General features: G+C 49.4%; 1 protein-coding gene across 1 annotated transcript in view; it reads right to left on the reverse strand.

Annotated features, from left to right (window-relative positions):
- The window catches only part of TDP1 (tyrosyl-DNA phosphodiesterase 1), a 52447-nt gene that overhangs the window by 16156 nt on the left and 15195 nt on the right, over positions 1-21096 (reverse strand). The window lies entirely within an intron of this gene.

Below are 21096 nucleotides of genomic sequence, written 5' to 3' on the forward strand. Positions count from 1 at the left end.
TAGTGTAAATAGACGACTTTTACCAGAAACAATAATTGGACAGCTCGGGGAAGATCGCTCCTTTTACCGCACAGAGCGCGCCCGTTCTGCACACGTTCCTGTAATCTGCATTTACAATAATATCCTGCTGTCATATTCAGCAAATTCTTCACAGTGCTCCTGGCAGAACCACTGCCTCTTGTCATGATTTTGTACATTTTCTGCAATGGAAACTTTTCAGACTGCATCATTGCAGGCCATTAGATTAGCAAGAAAGTCAGATAGACGGAGACCCTCAGCAGGTAGGATGTATGAGGAAAATGCCGCGTCCTAAAGCCTATGTCCGGGCAAACCTAAATGTACGCTTGCATCGATCGTGTGTCCGGGGAGAGTCATGGATTGCGTACGGCATGTAGTCGCATCACAACCCATTCCAAGCAGTGCCCGCATTGATGCAGCGGCTGTCACCAGATTGTTAACTTGAGTGGGTGACAGTTGCCGCTTGTAAACACCAGATTAGACTCTGAGCCCTCACAATGAGCGTCCACACCGAGCACTCCTCACACCGAGCACTCCTCACACCGAGCAGCACTCACACCGAGCAGCACTCACACCGAGTGTCCACACCAAGCACTCACACCGAGCACTCCTCACACCGAGTGTCCACACCAAGCACTCACACCAAGCACTCACACCGAGCACTCACACCGAGCACTCACACCGAGCACTCCTCACACCGAGTGTCCACACCAAGCACTCACACCGAGCAGCACTCACACCGAGCACTCCTCACACCGAGCAGCACTCACACCGAGCAGCACTCACACCGAGCAGCACTCACACCGAGCAGCACTCACACCGAGTGTCCACACCAAGCACTCACACCGAGCACTCCTCACACCGAGTGTCCACACCAAGCACTCACACCAAGCACTCACACCGAGCACTCACACCGAGCACTCACACCGAGCACTCCTCACACCGAGTGTCCACACCAAGCACTCACACCGAGCAGCACTCACACCGAGCACTCCTCACACCGAGCAGCACTCACACCGAGCAGCACTCACACCGAGCAGCACTCACACCGAGCAGCACTCACACCGAGTGTCCACACCAAGCACTCACACCGAGCACTCCTCACACCGAGTGTCCACACCAAGCACTCACACCGAGCACTCCTCACACCGAGCACTCCTCACACTAAGTGTCCACACCAAGCACCCACACCGAGCACTCCTCACACCGAGTGACCGACCGACCGCGACATGCCCAAGGTAAGGAAACCCGACCACTACTGAACAAACATCAAGACTAGCCCAAGAAATATCTGAAGACGGATCCAGATGGATGGGCCCGTGGCTGGATCAGTAACGGGCACAGAGCTCCACTTCCACTCAGATGCCAGCAAGGTGGTGGTCGGGTTCTGGTGGGCCGGTATTAATAAAGATGAGCTAGTTGGATCTTTTCGGGTTGAAGATGAGACTCAAAATCCACTTCCAAACCTACTGCCAGGTTTTAGAACACACTTTCTTCAAGCCGTGGTCCAGGAAAAAGTCTGAGCGTGATATGTATGCAGGACAATGCTCCATCACATGCATCCAAGTACTCCACTGCGTGGCTCACCAGTAAAGGCCTTAAAGATGAAAGAATGATGACATGGCCCCTTCCTCACCTGACCCTTGTGGGCTCTTCTTATACGGTAGATTTACGGTGAAGGAACACAGTGCACCTTTCTGATCAGTGTCTGGGGGGCCGTGGTTGCTGCTGCACAAAAAGATGATCGTCAACAGATGAAGAAACTGACAGACTCCATGGATAGGGGGCTGAGGACTGACAGACTCCATGGATAGGGGGCTGAGGACTGACAGACTGCATGGATGGGGGGCTGAGGACTGACAGACTCCATGGATGGGAGGCCGAGGACTGACGGACTCCATGGATGGGAGGCTGAGGACTGACAGACTCCATGGATGGGAGGCTGAGGACTGACAGACTCCATGGATGGGAGGCTGAGGACGGGTATCGGTGATATTGGTCACTGATTTTGTTTTTGAATATGTCAGTAATGTTTATTTGTACATTTTGAGTTGTTTGTTTATTTTTCTCACTGTAACAGATGGAAATAAACACGCGAGACAGAACATTTGTATTTTCCATTTAGTTGCATAATAATCCCGCACACCCAAATATTCTCCTCAGAAAGCCGAAACCTCACTTTTACTTTCTTCAATATTCCGGTTTGAGGTTTAGTAACATTTTGGATGGACGGAGAGCTCTGGAGATGTTCAATAGTGAAATGAATCCTCAGAACTACAACTTGCCCAATAATTGTGTGCGCCGTGTATACTGTATATACATCATACAGCTCTGCCTCCCAGTTGTTAGGAGATGGTGTAGGCAGTGGCGTACCAATCACCATAGCGACCCAGGCGGACGCTATGGGGCCCGAGGCACGGCGGGGCACAGCCAGGACATCTCCCTGATGCCATGCGGGCCGCCTGGGTCGCAATGGCATCTTGCTCGGACAGCCAGGCTGCTGGCTGTCACTGGCGGCTGTGAGGAGGAACGCTGCGTTCCTTCTCACAGCCGCTGCTGAGTTGGTGACAACCAGCAGCTTCGCAGGAGGTGGCTGGGCCCGTCATCGGCAGTGATCGAGGAGGCGGGGCCCGGCGATCGAGGGGGCGGAACCCGGCGATCGAGGAGGTGGGGCTCAGTGACGGAGGAGTCGATCGTGGAGGAGAAGGAGGCGGACAGAGGATCAGGGCTGACAGGTAAGAGGGCTTGACCGCCCGCCTGAGACCCTGCAGAGCCTACCATAGAGAGTGGGCTCTGCAGGGTCACCCTTAGGTGGGTTGTTTGGGTTATCAGGTGGGCGTAACTAGAAATCACAGGGCCCCATACAAAATTTTGCTAAGGGGCCCTGTGATTTCTAGTTACGCCCCTGGGTGTAGGACAAGTTTTCACTCCATTTTGACCCCCATACTGCTGGGGGATTCCATTGTACCCGTCGCCCAATCCGTCCCAGTTCCTTGCTCAGTGTTTATTATTCGGATACAGATTATTATATAAAACTTCCAGTAACAATCATATACAGTCCTTTGCTCTGCGAAACCCCTTTAAGATTCCTGCTCGGCAGGTGCAGCGATGCCCACGAGGCCCAGCTGCAAGGTAAACAACTGAGCAGCACAACGTGTACGCCGCACGCGTGTCGCAGTGCCAGGATTCGATTATAGAGCAATATATAGGAGTCTTAGGGAGGGCTTCCGCCCCCTGCTTCCATTAAGCCTTTGTTTCTAAACAGCCGCTATTTAAAGCCTTCATCAACCTAATTTCTGCACTAATTGCCAAACTCTGCTAATCAATTCTTAGTGCTGATAATGACACGGAGGCCTATTAGATCCAGATCTATTTCTACAAAACAAACCCTTTACGTTTTCTCCCAAAGGTCAGGCGTCATCAAGGCACAATGTGAAATGCAGCCAATAACCCCCCACCACACTGGCGGTCCGGCGTTTCTGCTGCAGAGCCCATGTTGTGTCAGGTACAAACAGTTGAACAATGGAGCAGCTTGAACCTCAACGCCGAGCAAAGGAGCGTAAAAGTCAACCGAGGCGCCATGGTGGTAAAATACATTAAACAACATTCGCTCTTGCCGTGCCAATTCGTGTGCAGAAATTGTAACTAGACCACGGCGGGTTCCATAGCAATGCTGGTCCGCCGGCAAATTGTATTTTGGTATAGAGGGATTGGACTTCAATGCACACTGCCTGGAGTTGGGCTTTAAGTGGATATAACCGTCTCTAATAGCTAAAATACCAACATGAGAAGAGATTTCCCGGCCAGAGGATTTGTAATTCGGTTCAGCCACCTTGCCAGGCCAGATAAATCATTTTCCTTTACTACACTTAAAGGGTAATTCCACAATCCCGGAGAGAGATGCGTCATGATGCATCTCTCTCCAGGAGTCATGTCTGTGGCTGTGAGAATATTCCAATGCCTCATGGGATTTGTAGTTCCACCACAGCTGGAGGGCCGGAGTTTGGCTACCCCTGATCTAGCTGCATGTTGGCAATCTTCTATAGTCAAATCATTCCAGCTCAGGCCAATCAAGAATGTTGAAGATTTCAGACCCAGAAGAAGACCCGGCCAAAGCCCAGCGTACATTCTTGACATGCCTCGGTGCCGGAATAATTGCATTCCCGTATGCATACTCAAGAGTTACGTCTTCCAGGCCTGGCCAATCAAGATGGCCAGGTGGAGATGGTGGCAGCAGCGAGGGAGTGTAGCGGGGTTAGTATATCTCAGATACCTGTATTTAGTCATATCCCTATAGGGATCTGTACTGTGCATGCTGTGCCCATAAAAAGACTGGCAGAGGGCAAAGGACTTGTCACCAGTATTGTCTGTGGTCTCCTTACAGTTGATCTTCTCCCCATTACTGACTTGCTATGCATCCTACTGCACTGTGTCTCTGTGTAGGGGAGGCCATCACAAGAGAGGAGCAAGGGCTTTGCTTCCTCATGTCAGAACTGCCTGATGAATGGTCATCCAATGACCAATCAGCAGAAGAGATCAGGGATCCACACAGGGGTGTCCCGAGGCCGGGTGCCACCCGGAGCGGTTACTGGGTGACACCCCTCTGTGACGTCACCACGCATGCGCGGCGACCTTATTGATATCTTGCTGATGGAGGCCGGCAGAGAGAGGAGGGGACAGTCCCCTGGCGGGATAAGGTGTGCTGCCGGGTCCCCTACTCTCTCCCGAAACTGTCGGGCACTCGGTCCATGACCAAGTGCCCGACTTTTGGAAGGGAGGTGACACCAAAATGAATGTCAGTCATTTTGGTGTCACCTAGGTGACCGCACCCCCCTGGATCCACAGACTGAATGAAGCAAAAGCATGGAGATCCTTGCACTGCAGGTCCTCAGGTACAGATTCCTCTCCAGCAAGGAGAACAGTGAGCAACACAGTAGTGACATCACCAAATCTCCCAATACTAGCAGTCACTTGGAACAGTGCCTTAGGTCTCACGCTGCAGATGTACAGCTACGAGGCTTCAGCAGTGGCCTAGACACAGGAAGTGCGCTGCTATTTTTCTGGAAGACAAAAAGGTGAATCTTTCATGGAACTGTTTAGGGACAATTAACATTTCTAGACGTTCCCTAAATATCTATTGATGTCCGTACAATTTGCATTTAACATGATTGATAGGCTTTTGCGCTCATAGTCACACGCCTCCGACGCGACACACGTCCTTCATTTCATTGTCTCCAGGAGCCCTACTGAGAACTGCCAGTGTTTCATTGTGTCGCATTCCAAACATTTTCTGGGTCGATCAGACTGGCTCGGCGTCATACACAGAAGGAAATAATAGCTTGCGCACACATCAGTCTGTGACCTCGGGATGTTTCCGGGGAGAAACCAGAGAGGGTCACTACGTTTATATTTCTCAGAATCATCATTAAAAGGGACAGCAAATCCAAAGCTGGGTGTAAACCATAACATCTGCTTCCATTCAGCTTTCGGGCTTAGCAATAAAAATCTAACAGATTCTCCAATTCTAACAACAGGAATTTCCCACTGCGGCTTTTGTATTTTGACAGTCGCCCCCCCCCCCCCCAAAAAAAAACAAAATAAAGGCAGCACAGTGGCGTAGTGGTTAGCGCCTTGCAGCACTGGGGGTCCCCGGTTCGAATCCTGGCCAGGTCACTATCTGCAAACGTGTCCTCCGGTTTCCTCCCACACTCCAAAGACATGCTGATAGGTTAATTGGCTCCTCTCTAAGTTGGCCCTGTATGTATGAGAGATAGGGACCTTTGATTGTGAGCTCCTTGAGGGTAGGGACTGAGGTGAATGTGCAGCTATGTAAAGCATGTATGTCTACACAATGGAGGCTTTTACAGGTAAATAATCTGCATAAAATACATTAAATGCACACATGGAAATAAATAGTCTGGTGACAGGGTCTCTTTAGAGCAGGGATGTCCAAACTGCGGCACTCCAGCTGTGGTGGAACTACGAATCCCATGAGGCTTTGCAAGATTCTCACAGCCACAGGCATGACTCCCGGAGAGAGATGCTTCATGGGATTTGTAGTTTCACCACAGCTGGAGGGCCGCAGTTTGGACATTCCTGCTTTAAAGACTTTAGAGTCCTTTAAAAATAAGAAATTAATTAGGACATTCTTTCCGTAGCTGGAGTAGACTGACCGGAGGTTGGGTAGCACTTTGTTACCCAGAATGCTTTGTACTTACATAAGCAGTACCAGAAAGGCCAAAATAAGACAATGTTTTTCGAAGCCTGTGGACGTGCATCAAAACAAACTTCCCCCTGTGAACAAAAAAAGTGAACCGTGAAATCACAGCACACAAAAAACGTGCACAAGGGTGCAAGGTCCTTCCAAAGAAGGGACCTACTTTCCCGACCCCCCGGGGCGCAAGGCTCCTGACAGGGGTTGAGACTGTCGGACCACCAACCCGAAGGCCGGTGGACCGTTTCCGTCGGGGACCTGCCGAAACAGGTCCCTCACAGTACTAAGCAGGGGGGATCTCCCGAAGAGAAACCCCCCTCCTGGGTGGGAGGAGACAGAGAACCCCGTAGGAGGCACAGAATCTCCTCCCAGCATCAGGAATAGGCCCCGAAGAAACCTGCACCTTCAGCAATCTGTGGGTCAATGCTTTAAAAAAAGCCAATCGTGCAAACGTGCATAGAGTGCATAAATAATAGAGTGCCAGTGCACCACGCTGACAGGCCTTAGGGGCCGAGTGCAAAAAAATTGCCCCGGACTAGCCATAAGGCCTGTCCAAGAGGCGTTGTGCAGAAATAAGCAATGTGGTGTGTGACCGAGTGATCAGTGAGTCAAAGTGGGGTCCCATACCCAAGTGACTTCCTGAGCACCCCTGGGACGCCACCCCCAGGGGGCACAACACCACGGGCTTCTGCCGCTCCCGAACCCTCTAGCCTCGATCAAGTTTCGGATCCATTCCCATCAGGAGATAGTTCACCTTCAGAGATCCCTCCCCGTGGAGCCCACCCATTAACTAGGGTCGAAAGCTCCGGGGCCTGGAACCTCATCCGGCTCCCTACCAATTACGCCAGGAACCTACCGGTCCATCCATCCACCCCTCATAGGCGACAGCGGACTTTCAGTTCCCGACAACTGATAAGAACAGATACTACACTTGATCTTAGCCAAAAGGCCGAGAAGCGATGTAGGGCTGAAAAAGTCTATAAGAAAGAAATTGAAAAAGAGAGAAGCCGGTATTCTATCGAAAGCTCCGGTATTCTATCGAAAGCTCCAACTCATTGAGATCTCCAACTACCTAACTTCCAGTGCTCAGAAAGACTGGAGCTCTATAAAGTTGCGGGGCGCATAGCATTTTCAGAATACTCGTCGAGTTTGCCACCCGCTGAATATTGTTAACATGCAGCTGTACAGAAGCTCCGTCAGTCTTTGTGTTTTGCAGTCTAACGCCGCCCGGTCGAAAGTTTCAACTTGCGAGTACCCGGCAGTGAGGTAGTTGGAGATTTCGACAAGTTGGAGCTTTCGATAGAACACCGGTACAACTGTGTAAGACCGAAGGGAAGGCTCCGACTCAGCTTAAGGGCATGTGCAGTCTTCTCCGTGCTTGTGCAGCCTTCATCGATCCTGGGACGAGCGGGGGCAAACAGCAGTTGCCGTGCGGCCCCATTGATTTCACGTACCTTCTTTCGTGGCACGCACCGCTCAGCTTTCTCAACCGCGATCATGCGCGACGGGCGGAATCGCGGCGGGAAACCTCGCAATCTGCCTGGGGCGACTGGGGTGCCGTTAGAAAATAATGACGCCGCCAGCGCTATCGGCAGTGGTGCGTGTGATCGCCCGGGTGTGAACCTGGCCTCACGCTTCATGCAACATCGCGACTTCTGCCTGGCAATCCCGGCGGAGATACAGACCTCGCAATAAAGCAAACACAGGCGAAGACTAGGAAAAAGTCACTACGGAGCAAAATAAACATACTGAGAAGATGAGGAAAACAAAGCGAGGATCGATAGCCTGGAGAGCCGGCGGCGTGAAGCAGAATTTGTATTTCGCACTTTGTTTGCAGGCCCAGGAGAGGACCGTTGGCTGGAAACAATGTGCGTAATCAAGCTCGGTTCGGATGATGGATGGTTGCCGAATGCTGATGACTTGCGCCTAAGGGACATTGGCACTTGGAATGTTTTGAATCATCGAACAAATTGGTGTTTCCATAGTAGCCACCGGAGATTAATCATGGAATGCGGTTTGCTGCGTTCAGGTGAAAAAAGGACGCACGTTACACACAATTACTGGCTGATGAACGGGGTCCCGCTACATTGCTGTTGTGTCAGTGAACCGGTGATTGACCACTGAGGGTACAAGGGCCGGGGTGAGCACATATGCATGGATAATGCCGGCCAATGAATGGCCAATGCGGGTCGGAAGGCAGCGAACAGGTAAAATAACATTAAAATTGATGTAGAAGTAAACCCCAACTTTCATCCATTGTTACATCTCAGTGCTGATCACCTGCAGCCTCTTTGCAGCCACTCCCTGTCTACCTGCACTTGCGGGCAGGTTTCCTGATCGTGACAACAGTAGATGACGTCTGTATAATGTGCATTGAAACAGCTGCTTGTAGTCTCCTTCGCAAATCTCATCCTAACCCTTTACAAATGATGATAGCTTACGGAAAGGAGCAGCGGTGGAGAAGTACATGTGTCTGCATTGCTCTCTCTCCTTGTGCAGGGTGACCGGTCTTGTCTCCGCCCCCTCCTGTAATAAAGACCGGTCACTGCTGCTCTCTCTCCTTGTGCAGGGTGACTGGCCTTGTCTCCGCCCCCTCCTGTAATAAAGACCGGTCACTGCTGCTCTCTCTCCTTGTGCAGGGTGACTGGCCTTGTCTCCGCCCCCTCCTGTAATAAAGACCGGTCACTGCTGCTCTCTCTCCTTGTGCAGGGTGACTGGCCTTGTCTCCGCCCCCTCCTGTAATAAAGACCGGTCACTGCTGCTCTCTCTCCTTGTGCAGGGTGACTGGCCTTGTCTCCGCCCCCTCCTGTAATAAAGACCGGTCACTGCTGCTCTCTCTCCTTGTGCAGGGTGACTGGCCTTGTCTCCGCCCCCTCCTGTAATAAAGACCGGTCACTGCTGCTCTCTCTCCTTGTGCAGGGTGACTGGCCTTGTCTCCGCCCCCTCCTGTAATAAAGACCGCTCACTGCTGCTCTCTCTCCTTGTGCAGGGTTACTATTGGTCCTGTGTCCGTCCAGCCTGTAGTGGGTAGAACTCCCCGCGACCCACCCCCCCCAAAGCTATGCTGTTTCTTGCACTCCATAAAAACATGGTTTGACCAATTTGGTGTGGAGGAACTCGAGTGCCCTGCACAGAGCACTGACCTCAACCCTACTGAATCATCTTTTGGGACAAATGGGAACGTCAATGGGGAACCAGGTCTTCTCCTCCAACATTAGTACCTGAACTCACAAATGGCTACAAATTCCCACAGACACCCTCCAAAATCTTATAGAAAGTCTTCCCAGAGGAGTGGAGGACGGTATAGCCACAAAGGGGGGCCCAATTACATATTAAAAGTCATGGTTTTAAATGGAATGTCCAACAAGCTCACATAGGAGTAATGGTCAGGTGTCCACCAACCTTTGGCCATACAGAATATGGCTACTCAGAAGAATCGAGAAACCAAAGATCAGCAGTAGAATGGATATAAGACAAGAAAGCAAAAAAAAAAGAGATAAAAAGCAGCATCAGAGCTCGGAGAACAGAGAAATCCATTGTTTTTTCCCAAAGGAAGCGTTCAGTTATTCAGACTTGGAAAGTTCTAAAATATTCCTACTGAACACGGCTGGAGATGAGATTTCCCGGTGTACAGAGAAGACGCATGATAAATGTACAGTGGAAACTCCTCACTGTGACATGACACATGCCTGCAGGGTGTGGAGGCGGTAATGCTACAAGGTATAAAAAAAAAAAAGTCCACAAACTTTTGTCCATATACTGTAATGTATAACCTTAGAGTGACACTAAACTCCGGGGTGAAATCTTATAAATACATTGAAGTCCCTGAACTCTGAGCAACAATGTATCTTATTTGTGTATCACTCGGCTGTAGATCCTCCAATTGTCTAGGGTGACCAATCAGCTTCTCTCTCTTCAGTTTGTTCAGTTAAGATTTGAAAAGGAAAGAGAGAAGCTGATCTCTGTGCACAGCTGCTCCAGTTTTGATAAATTCCCCCCACTGTTCTTAAATTAGAACTATGAGGCGAGTGAAAATCACTCACCTCATAGTTCGAGCCGACGTGTGACAATGAAACTGTCACAGGTCGGCTCAATAGATCGGGAAGTGAGCGAACACATACCGTCGCTCGCTCACTTCTCGATCATCTCCCTGCATAGAGAGGTGACTGTCAGTCACCGATCCCGGCTCCGATTCTCCAGCGCTGACTGGCGGAACGGACGGGGGAGGGGGCGGGTACAGCTGGCTCTGCCTCTAGATAGGCAGAGCCAGCTGTCAATCACGCAGCCGGGTGGATCTCGACAGTAATGTCGGGATCTGTCCTGGCTGCGGCGTCTCAGTATACCACGAGATGTAGCTCCCTATATACTGAGCCTAGGGTGACGGGAGGACGCTAGTATATGTCCTCCCGTGACCCTAAAAAGAACTATGGGGAAAACACTGACCCCATAGTTCTCTTTTAATAGTTAAGGAACTTATAATGTATTTCTAAGATTGAACTCCTGAGACTAGTTTCACTTTGATAATACACTATTACAACATTGCAAGCTGGGCTAGAACTGGTAAAAAAAAAGACAATATTCTGTGTACCAAAGCTGATCCTAAAGCTGATTTAAAGGGATCTTGCGGTCAGGAGTGCGATGGGACCATGGACTTTCCAAAGCTGATCCTGACGCCTTTCTACTCCATTGCAGCAGATCAAGCACAGATCCTGCTTGATCAGCTTCTACCACGGCCTTTGTGTCCAGGGAATGACAGCTCTGAACCCGGAAGTGACAAATTCATCGCCGCTTCTGGGTTCATTCACAGGAGAGGAGATCAGCGAATGGACGTTTGCTGCTCTCCCTCCCATCTTGTCACTGACACCTGGCATGGGCCTGCAGGAGGAGCAGCAGAGCCTGAAACACACGGCGGACACCTGGCATAGCTGTCCTTGGCCTTCAGGAGGAGCAGCAGAGGCTGAGCTACATGGCGGGGAGGGGGAGAGTCGGGCATTGGCGCACCTTCTGAACCCAGTGGCAGTGATCCGGTGGCTGGCAGAGGGGGGCTAATTTGACCCCCAAAGATGGTCTGCCTATAGGTTTCATGGAGGTTTTTTTCTAGCCCGACAGTGACATTGAGATGGAATCCCCGGAATCAGGAAGGTATTTGTGTATCAATATACCTCCTCCGGATATATTTTTATCCTCCGCACTATAATAAAGTTGAGGGCCCGGAGTCGTTGCCGGCGGTACGGACAATTCATTAGCTCTACTTACGGCATTAAAGGAATTCCATTGATAAGCAGAAACGTCTTTTGAAAAAATGCTTTTAAAAAGCAGCCGTGGCGTCAGATCAAAGACATGCGATGGATCTTCAGAGAGGGAATACAGCTATTTACATTGTGCTAATGGCGGAGCTGCTTGTTCCCGGTCTGATCCACCAACGCAGCGCAAATATAATTCCCGTAACAAAACCCGATTGTTCAATAGCGCATACACAGGCGGAATGCGTACACGTGAGCTGGATTCAAGTGATATTCAAGTTAAAAGGTTTTTGGGCTATTGCAAATGCTGACTGAATGACTTACAATGGATGCTGCCCCTTGATGTTATCAGCTGGTCCCCTGAGCACTGGCCCTAATCTCCTGATTTAGGGGGGCCCTTGCAAATGCGCTTCCTTTTGATTCGGATTTTGCTTTATTTTTCGGAATTCGGGTCCGAAAGTCGATTGGTTTTCGGAATTCGGACTCAATTCGTTAGCGGTAATCCGTACGAAATTGCGTTTCGTTTCGTTCGTTCGTTGCAGCAAAGTGACATTTAAGAGGGAAAAAAAAAAAGTTTTTTGTTCTCAAATGTCACTTTGCTGCAACGAAAGTTCGTCCCCCAGAAAAAACGAATCGGAAATTCTGATTCGTTTGCATTCGTTAAATCTGTAATTCGGAACGAAACGAGTCGCACATGTCTACTAGTAAGCTGTGTGTGTCTCCACACACACACAGGCACAGCAAAGCCAGATTTTCCACCTTTCGATGACTAAACATCACTTTTTTTTTTTTTTAAAGGCTTTCCCCCCACCGGGGTTGTTGTCACTACCGGATCCGTTTATTGTTATTATTTACTTACAATGTCACAAAAATAAAAAAAAACACAGTTTCTGTGCAGCAAAAGTATCTATGATATTCTGAAAAGTCTGTCTGATCTCCAAGTATTCAGAGAAGTGGACTGCAGGGCATGACGCCTTTTATTGAATCTGTTATCTAGAATCTCACACTAGCAATGGGAATACAGACGCAGCTTAACGTCTTCTGCCATAACATGTCATTCCTCCAGCTGTGGGCTGCACATGTTTTTTCCTATTGTGTAAACCATAATATCGCTTTGTTTTCTTATTACATTAAGTGTCTGTAATGGCAGTCGTCATTGGGGTAGGGGCTACACTGGGGGTGAATATTGTAATTGTTAGATACAATTACAGTATAAATTTCTTTTTACAAAATGTAATTTTTAATTTGTGAATAAAGCCGCCATCCTGCATGTGACCGTTATCAGATCTGATATCGTGATCATCATCAGTGAGACCAGAGCAGTCAGTGACAGCTGGATCGGAGATAGTAGCCGTGCACAGTGTCAGCTGCTACCTGTCGAAGAAGAGACATAGATTAAGCCAGGTATAAATTAGGGATGCACCGATAACGGTATTTCGTTACCAATATTTTTTTGGTACTCGCCGATACCGAATACCGGAAGTCCCATTAAGGAAGCCAGGCATCGTGTAATGACTCCCCGCCCGGCTTCCCGGTTAGCAGGACAGCCCCCATGCTTCTCGTCACTAGGTGACGAGAAAGCATGGAGCCGGCTTTCTGGCCAATCAAGAAGCCGGGCGCCAGCTTATTGGCCGGGAAGCCGGCTCCATGCTCCCTCGTGATGAGGGGCATGAAGCCGGCTAAGGAAGCTGGGCAGCGAGTCATTACACGCTGCCCGGCTTCCTGATTGGCCATGAAGCCGGCTCCATGCTCCCTTATCAGAAGTGACAAGGGAGCATGGAACCGGCATCTTCCCGGCCAATCAGGAGCCGGGCAGCGTGTAATGACACGCTGCCCGGCTTCTTGATACGGGAGGTATCGGGCTAGGCCTCGGGGCATTTGGGCGAGTACAAGTACCCGCTCAAATACTCGGCACCGATACTGGTATCGGTGCTTTCCATTCTTCATGAACCGGCCAAAATTCAATGCATAGGTGGTGCTGTTGGTATCGTCCTGACCGGCACCCCTCGATCAGCTCATTAAAGGAGCATGTCAGAAAATTGTGGGCTGAACAGAGCTGGCAGCCAAAATAGCAGGACTTTTCTGTTCAAAACTGTAATTGCTAAATACAATGACAGTATAAAAAATGAATTACAAAATGTATTTTTCTTGTTTATAAAGCCCCCGTCTTGCATGCGATTACTATCCCATTAGACATAGTGATCACATGAACTACTCTGATTAGTTACCGATCATTAGTGGGACCAGAGCCGTCAGTGACAGCTGAATCTAACAGGTAGCAGTGTTGCACAGTGTCAGCTGCTACCTGTCAAAGGGGAGACTCAGATTAATCTTCCCTTAGCATGGCACATAGAGAAGGGGAACGTTATCTACACTGGCCAGGTACTGAGATCTTTATACGGGTTCTGTAAAGCTGTGATATATGTAGAGCTCTACTAATCCCAGTTGCCATGTAGCAGAATTATTTTTGTTTCAAACGGCGTATCTAAAACACACGGAGCAGATGCCGGCTTGTGAACACAAAGTTCACCGGTATGTTATGCAAATACATTGTTTTTTCCCCTGAAGAGCTCATTTAAATGTATCTACACCCAAACACGCACCATACACGTACCAAACACGGTGCTGTGACATTCAACAACTGTTTTTTTTCTTCTATATGTGCTGCTTTCGACAGAATAGTTGATCATACAAACCAGGTGTATCCACAGGCACATCCTTAAATTTGTTGAGAACACTTAAAGGAGAACTATGGGGTCAGGGCTTTTCCCCATAGTTCTCCTTAGGGTAACGGGAGGACACAAACTAGTGTCCTCCCGTCACCCTAAGCTCAGTATATAGGGAGCTACAGCTCGCGGTATACTGAGACGCCGCAGCCGGAGCGGATGTCGACATCGATGTCGAGATTCGCCCAGCTGCGTGAGTGACAGCTGGCTCTGCCTATCTAGAGGCAGAGCCCGCTGTACCCGCCCCTTCCCCCGTCCGTTCAGCCAGTCAGCGCTGGAGGATCGGAGCGGGGAATCCAGCCCCTCCCCTGTCACGCCAGAGAGCCGTGACAGGATCGAGAGGTGAGTGAAGCGTTGGAGCGTTGTTGTCACCCTTTTCCTGTGTGCTTGGACTACAAATGGTCACGCTATCAAACATGTTCCTCCATAGCGGCCCAGAGCCGGGTCACCTACAAGGCAACTTAACCAGGAGCCTAGGGGCATGGCTTCTCGGCCTTTTGGGCCAAGTGTCAAGTGTAGTATCTGTTCTTATCAATTTTCGGTGAGGGACAGCATGGACCGTCCTGAGGGGGGACATTTGCCTAGCACTCTCTGAAGCTGAGGTGTGGTGCTGAGGGGTTCGTCCTTTCCGGCGAAGGGAACTTCCTCGGCACTATGCTTCCTGATGGGGATGGGTGCTGCTCTGGTCTGGCCGGAGGGTTCGGGGAGCGCAGAGGCCCGCGGTGCTGTGCCCCCCAGGGCTGCCGAAAAATCGCTTGGGTTTGGGACCCCACTTGATTCACCTGCACTAGGACACGGCACCTAACGCTTATTCTGCACAACGCCTCTTGGGCAGGGCTTCTGGCTAGCCCGGGGCAATTTTTATACCATGGCCGGATGGCCTGCCAGGTTTGTGCACTGGCACCTATTTATTTTAAGCACTATTATTATGCATGTCTGAGCACTTTTTACTCCACAGATTGACGGGGCCCATCCTGTTAGGGGGGGTTCTGAGCCCCTTACTTAGTACTCGTGGGAGCAGCCCCAGATCGGGGTCACACTTTTTTTTGATCAAGATTCACAATTTTTCTTCACAAGGGAAGTCGATTTTGATGCATACACCGGGGACTTTTAAAAAAAGGAGCCCAGGGGCCCAGGTGGATGTACTAGGGCCCAGCTACAATCTTTATGTTTCTTCGGGAAAGTAAACCTTGGATAACCTTATTGGTGAAAGCTGTGAACCTGCCTGTCACCTTACAAGGAAGGATACACTTGCAGGCAGTTAGTATCTGATGAGGACAATCTAGTTGGAGTGACCTCTCTATACCGATCGCTGTCCTAATCCATGTCAATTGAAGGGACAGGGGCGTCATAGTTGCTGCTCTTTCTGCAGGGCCCCATTCTGCCCTAATGTTTAGCTGCATGTGGGGATATTGTTTTTTATTCAGTGATGTTTTCCCTGCAGTGCTCTACAAAACTTTTGCGATTTAATGAATTTGCATTTAGTTATCAAAGAGCAGGCCATGATTGCCGAGATCAAAGGGAAATCTTCCCGTGCATAGCCACAGGCACATACTATACATCTTCCCGTGCATAGCCATAGGCACATACTATATGTAATAAATGAAGGATTCGCAGAGATGGTGGGAAACACGGAGTCAGACGCGGCTTCCCGAGACGGCCCGGGGCCCTGCGAGGATCCGATGCTATTATATTACCCACCTACTAGTCTGACGGAGATGGCGTGCTGAGATGTAATCAGCCGGTTGGTTGCTAAGAGACGATCACAGAATTCCTTGTGTTGTCGGTGACACGAGGCGCTCCATCTTTGTGTAAAAACAAATGGAAATTCTGCAAAAGTGCGCACGCTCTGCAAGCAGCGAGGCAGCTCCGCGCAATGATGGGGGCTGTACAGCAGCAGATGTGTTATTAATGTGCTGCATATGCAAAAAGAAAAAAACAACAACAGTGTTATCCGCTGCTTGTACAGCTATCCTGTATCTGGGGCATGTCTGTAAATGAAGCCAAGAGCAACCACCCAAAAACCCCAGGGGAACTTATATCACCATGCTTTGGAGCGTCGTACCTACAGTCATGTAAAAAAGTAAGTACGCCCCATGGAAACATGTGTGAGCAGGCAAACATTAGATATTCATTTCCATAATGCCCACAGAAAAAGTAGGTGCACCCTTGGCCTCAGAAGATGGTATTGCCCCCTTTAGCAGAAATGATTTCTTGCAGGCATTTTGCACGACTGCCCTCCAGTCTCCGACATCAAACATCAATGTTTTTGACCAATCAATACGTTTTAGTAGGTTTCCTTGCATGTGCTGCTACTTCCAAATCCTCCCACAATACTTCAATGGTATTCAAATCAAGGCTTTGACTAGGCCAGTCCATAACCATCAATTTCCTCTTTGGGATACAATTCTTTGGTGGACCTGCATGGTGTGTTCTGGATCATTATTGTGTTGAAAGACTCATTTATAGTTCAACTTCAACATTTAGACAGATGGCTTCACATTCCCATTAAGCACATTTGATATTTGATGGCTGCCAGCTGTTCAGGCCCTGATTCAGGCAAAGTAACTCAAAACCATAGCATTTGCACCTCCATGTTTCACAGTTGGTATGAGCGAGTGCGTCCCAGTTCGTCTGAAGTTCACCCAAGGCCGTGTAAAACTTTGGCTGGCCAACCCCCCCTTCCAGCTGAATCAGTTGCCCATTCCCCACCCTGCACCTTCACATCACAAAGGGGCAGGGAATGCCCCTGCCGCTACTACCACAACTAAATGGGAGGGTCTTAGCAGCTGAAGGAGCTCTAAAATCCACAACAGCAAGGCTGATCCACTACAAGCAAGGTGACATAGACTGTGTCAGTGAGGAATGAAACAACCCCTTGTATATCTGAGTCAACTGCAGGAGACTGGCAACCCAAAAAACAGTATTTTCCAACTGTTGGGATTCTGAATCAGAAATTATAACAGGAGCCGCAGACCCAGTTTGGCTCAGCTTCAGATTGAGACAACCCCTTGTGACTCCGAGTCACTGCAGGAGACTTTGGCAACCCAAAAAATAGTCTCTTTCAACTGTTGGGATTCTGAAACAGAAAATGATATCAGGAGCTGCAGACCCAGTTTGACTTACAGCTTCAGGGGAGGTCAGAAACAGACTCTGCTCATGATGGTGTCGGTACAAGCTTAGAGCCCTTATGGACAGAATGGTCCAATAGCTATGCAGAAACAGCTAGGAAGTCTCTACTGGACACAGAAGTCCTTGTGGACAAGGGGGGAGGCAGTTGTCCTGCCCAATGGAACTAAAATAGACCCTGCAGATGAAGACCCTGTAATGATAGCGGTCCCAGATTACAGGTGTCGGGTCCATCTGGAGATACAGCCCCGGAACGATTAGGGAGGAAGGGCTGAGGTCACCTGTAGCAGCAGGGCTGTTCCCTGGTTGTCTTTGAAAAGACATGTTGCTCTAGTCTACATAGTGGCAAACAACTAGACCAGGCAGCCTCAAGCACTCACAAACCAAGACAGCTGGTGCTGATGAGGGTTTTTGGTGGCTGGAGGTGATGAAGTCACTCTAGGCAGGCAGTGGAACAGAACTGGGGATTGAAGATCCACTTGGGGCAGCGGGAGCAGCAGCAAGACAGTGCCCACACACTCAATGGCGGTAAAAAGAGCGCAGAGCATGAGTGCTTCACTCCTCCTAAAGCAGGGATGGCCAAACTGCGGCCCTCCAGCTGCGGTGGAACTACGAATCCCATGAGGCTTTGCAAGATTCTCACAGCCACAGACATGACTCCCGGAGAGGGATGCTTCATGGGATTTGTAGGTTCACCAAAGCTGGTGGGCCGCAGTTTGGCCATCACTGTCCTAAAGTATGGCATGAGCACTCAATTCAGCTTGACCGGCCCTGCTCCAAAAGTGAACCCCAGGGTAACACCAGAAGCTATGTCATGGCTCTGGACCCAAATAGTGCTCTGCAGCTAACCAGCACAGTACTGGCGGTTAGGGGTGAGGTTATATGAGGACTGGCTGTTCCTGTAGGCAGCAGCATATAATAGAAAAGTCTAAGAATTTCTACATTCCCATGTCCCTCAATAGAAGATAAAAACAACAATTGTTCTCTATGTGCTCTGTTCACAACACACAAGAACGTTGGTGTGCATTCCATGAAAATAGAGAGCACAGGATGAGTGCACTTATCTGCTTTGTCCCTATACCCTGATCTAACCCAACCCACTCTCCCCCTCGACAGAAGCATAATTAACTGGATCCGACAGCCGCAGCCTCAGGTGACCGCTTACATCCCGGCTGCACCTGAGCAATTCAGCCCCATAGACGTCTGCGGGGTTGTGTCACGCTTAAAGGGAAAGAACAAAATAAAAACAACAACAACAAGCACTGCGATAGAATGTAACAACGCATTATGGGGGAGAGCAATACACACCTGTGCACATTATGTACATACATAGCACACCCTCGTTGGTGTGAATGGGGCCTAAAATGTCAGTGTGTGCATGGGAGTAAAGCAAGGGGTTCACTAGGAAATCAAACTGCATCGTATGTAATGACTAGTTGCTATCATGGTCAGGGCCGGATTTTCTCTTCCTGCCGCCCCAAGGCCAGGTTCCGCAATACGCCCCCCCCCTTCCCAATCAAAGGAGAATGGCAACCAGATGGCAGGGCGGCGGGGTTAGTTTAAATTTTTTTCTTTTTTACTGTTTCTTTATTTTTTTAAACTTTATCACTTGTTATTTTTTTATTTAATAATTTCTTCTTATTTTTTTAAATTTTTAATTATTTAAAAGGAATTGTTTCTTATTATTTTTTTTACTTTTGAATCACCTTTTTATTTAATTTCATATTATTATTTTTAAATTAAGTTTTTATTTATTTAATTGTATTTTTTTTTTTATCAATGTGAATAATTTTTTTCACCTAACTTTATTGCTATCACTCAGGAGAGAAAACAATCCCCTGTGTGATAGCAATTGGAGGTGACAGGTTCTCTTCATTGACGCTGTCACCTCCAATACAGGAGTTCTAGCACAGCTCTCCCCTCTCACTGTATACACGGAGCGGCGGGGTTACTTTTATCCCGGCCGCTCTGCTCCTTGCAGTGAGACTCGGCGGCGGAGCCCGGAGGACGGAACCAGAGGAGAGGGGTAAGTGCAGGGGGGAGGGGAGGGGGCTGCAGACTTTTTACATGTGATTTCGGCGACATTGCTGAGATGACATGTAAATGAACAATCGGCTTCCCTCACTCTACATTTAGCTAGGCTTGTGTAAAGCAGGACTAAATGTAGAGAGGGCAACTTATCGCCCGGCGCCCGAAACTTCCCCACAAGGACACCACTGCCGCCCCCATGCGCCCTGCCGCCCCGAGGCCGGGCCTCGGTGGCCTTGTGGGTAATCCGGGCCTGATCATGGATCCACCTGACAAGTCTAATGCTAACGCAGGAACATGCAGCACCGTTTCTCCTTCCCAACAGAGCGCGCCAAACAAAAACAAAACGTGAGCTTTGCCCCGCTCCTACAGTTCCCCTTTAAGAAGATGAGTTCTGCCAACAGGAAGCTTTTCTTTTGACCAATCGAAGGAATTAATGAAATAATAAACATCCAAATGAAGACAGAGAGAATTCTTAGACTGCAGCCATCGCTATGGAAACTCGAAGCATACCGGCTGCTGCGCTGATGTATGGAACGAGGGAGGATGTAAAACCTCTTCATATGCTGAAGATGAGGGGGTCACCGAGAGCATTACTTACAAAGCCACGGTACAAGTGAGAATGGGATTTGATTGGACGGCGTAGGACCCGGATAATGGTGACCGTAGGAGGCCTTGTGCAGGTGCGTGTGAAAAGGGGGCGCGCACTTCCTTTCCCCCGCAGCACCATTTGATGCGCGAGTGAGGTTTAAAGCACAACTCCAGCTTTAGATAAAAATTAGGAAATTCATTTACTCAGCACCATGAAAAATAAAAAAGCAGCTCTGGCTGGCACAACTTCCTGTCTCTGGTGCTGTCCCGGCAGGCTCCTTGCTCGGCCGCCCAGCGCCATATAACCCGCCACTTCCATTGGACGCAGGGCCTCAAAGACCCCCCCACCCCACCCTGTGATTGGACATCATCTAATCCTGGCCTGCCGGTAGAAAACTACAGACAACGGCACCACTTCATTAAAGAACAAATAAAGGTTCTATATGACAGTCTAAACAAGTCCCAAAATCTAGTTATTATATCATGTATATGCCAGGAAGAGTCAACAAAAAACTTCCTTGACCTCCCCTGACCGAGCCAAATCCTCCTTCATTTGTGTCTCACCCGCTCCCCCTCCCAGACACTGCAGCTCACAGTGGGAGGGTTCAGCTACACAGTCAGTCCTGTCAATCTGAAAAGCAGTGGGCGGGACTAAGTGTGCCCAGGTGCTGATTGACCAGCTACAGCAGTGACAATGGTAATAGCCAGGTCCCCTGCAACATCTTCTCCTCTTACAGCAGTGCAAGCAGGCACAGCCTACACAAGAGCGACAACTCTGCTTTGAATTCAGGAGCAGTGCAGCATTATTGTCACTCCGTCACAGGAAGCTGCCAGTGGACCTCACTGGCAGGATTAACAGGTATATGTGGGGCTTCATGGGATTACAAAGAGGGAACTGTAAGCGCAGATGGACTTACAATTAAGGTTTATCAAGCACATATTTTTTTAACCCCTTCGTGACTGACTACGTACAGTGTACGTCGCCAGCATCGGGGCTGTTTAAACAGACTCGCGGCGGCTATCGCCGCCGGGAATCTGTTTAAACTTGTAAAGCCGACTGTCGGCTTTACAACAGAAGCAATTCTGGTAACTTACCTGTCGCCAGATCGCTTCTGTGTCCCGTAGAAGGGGCCACCCCCCCCTCGCC

The sequence above is a fragment of the Nanorana parkeri genome, unplaced genomic scaffold (assembly GCF_000935625.1).
Source record: "Nanorana parkeri isolate BGI_ZX_2015 unplaced genomic scaffold, ASM93562v1 scaffold344, whole genome shotgun sequence".
NCBI lineage: Eukaryota > Metazoa > Chordata > Amphibia > Anura > Dicroglossidae > Nanorana > Nanorana parkeri.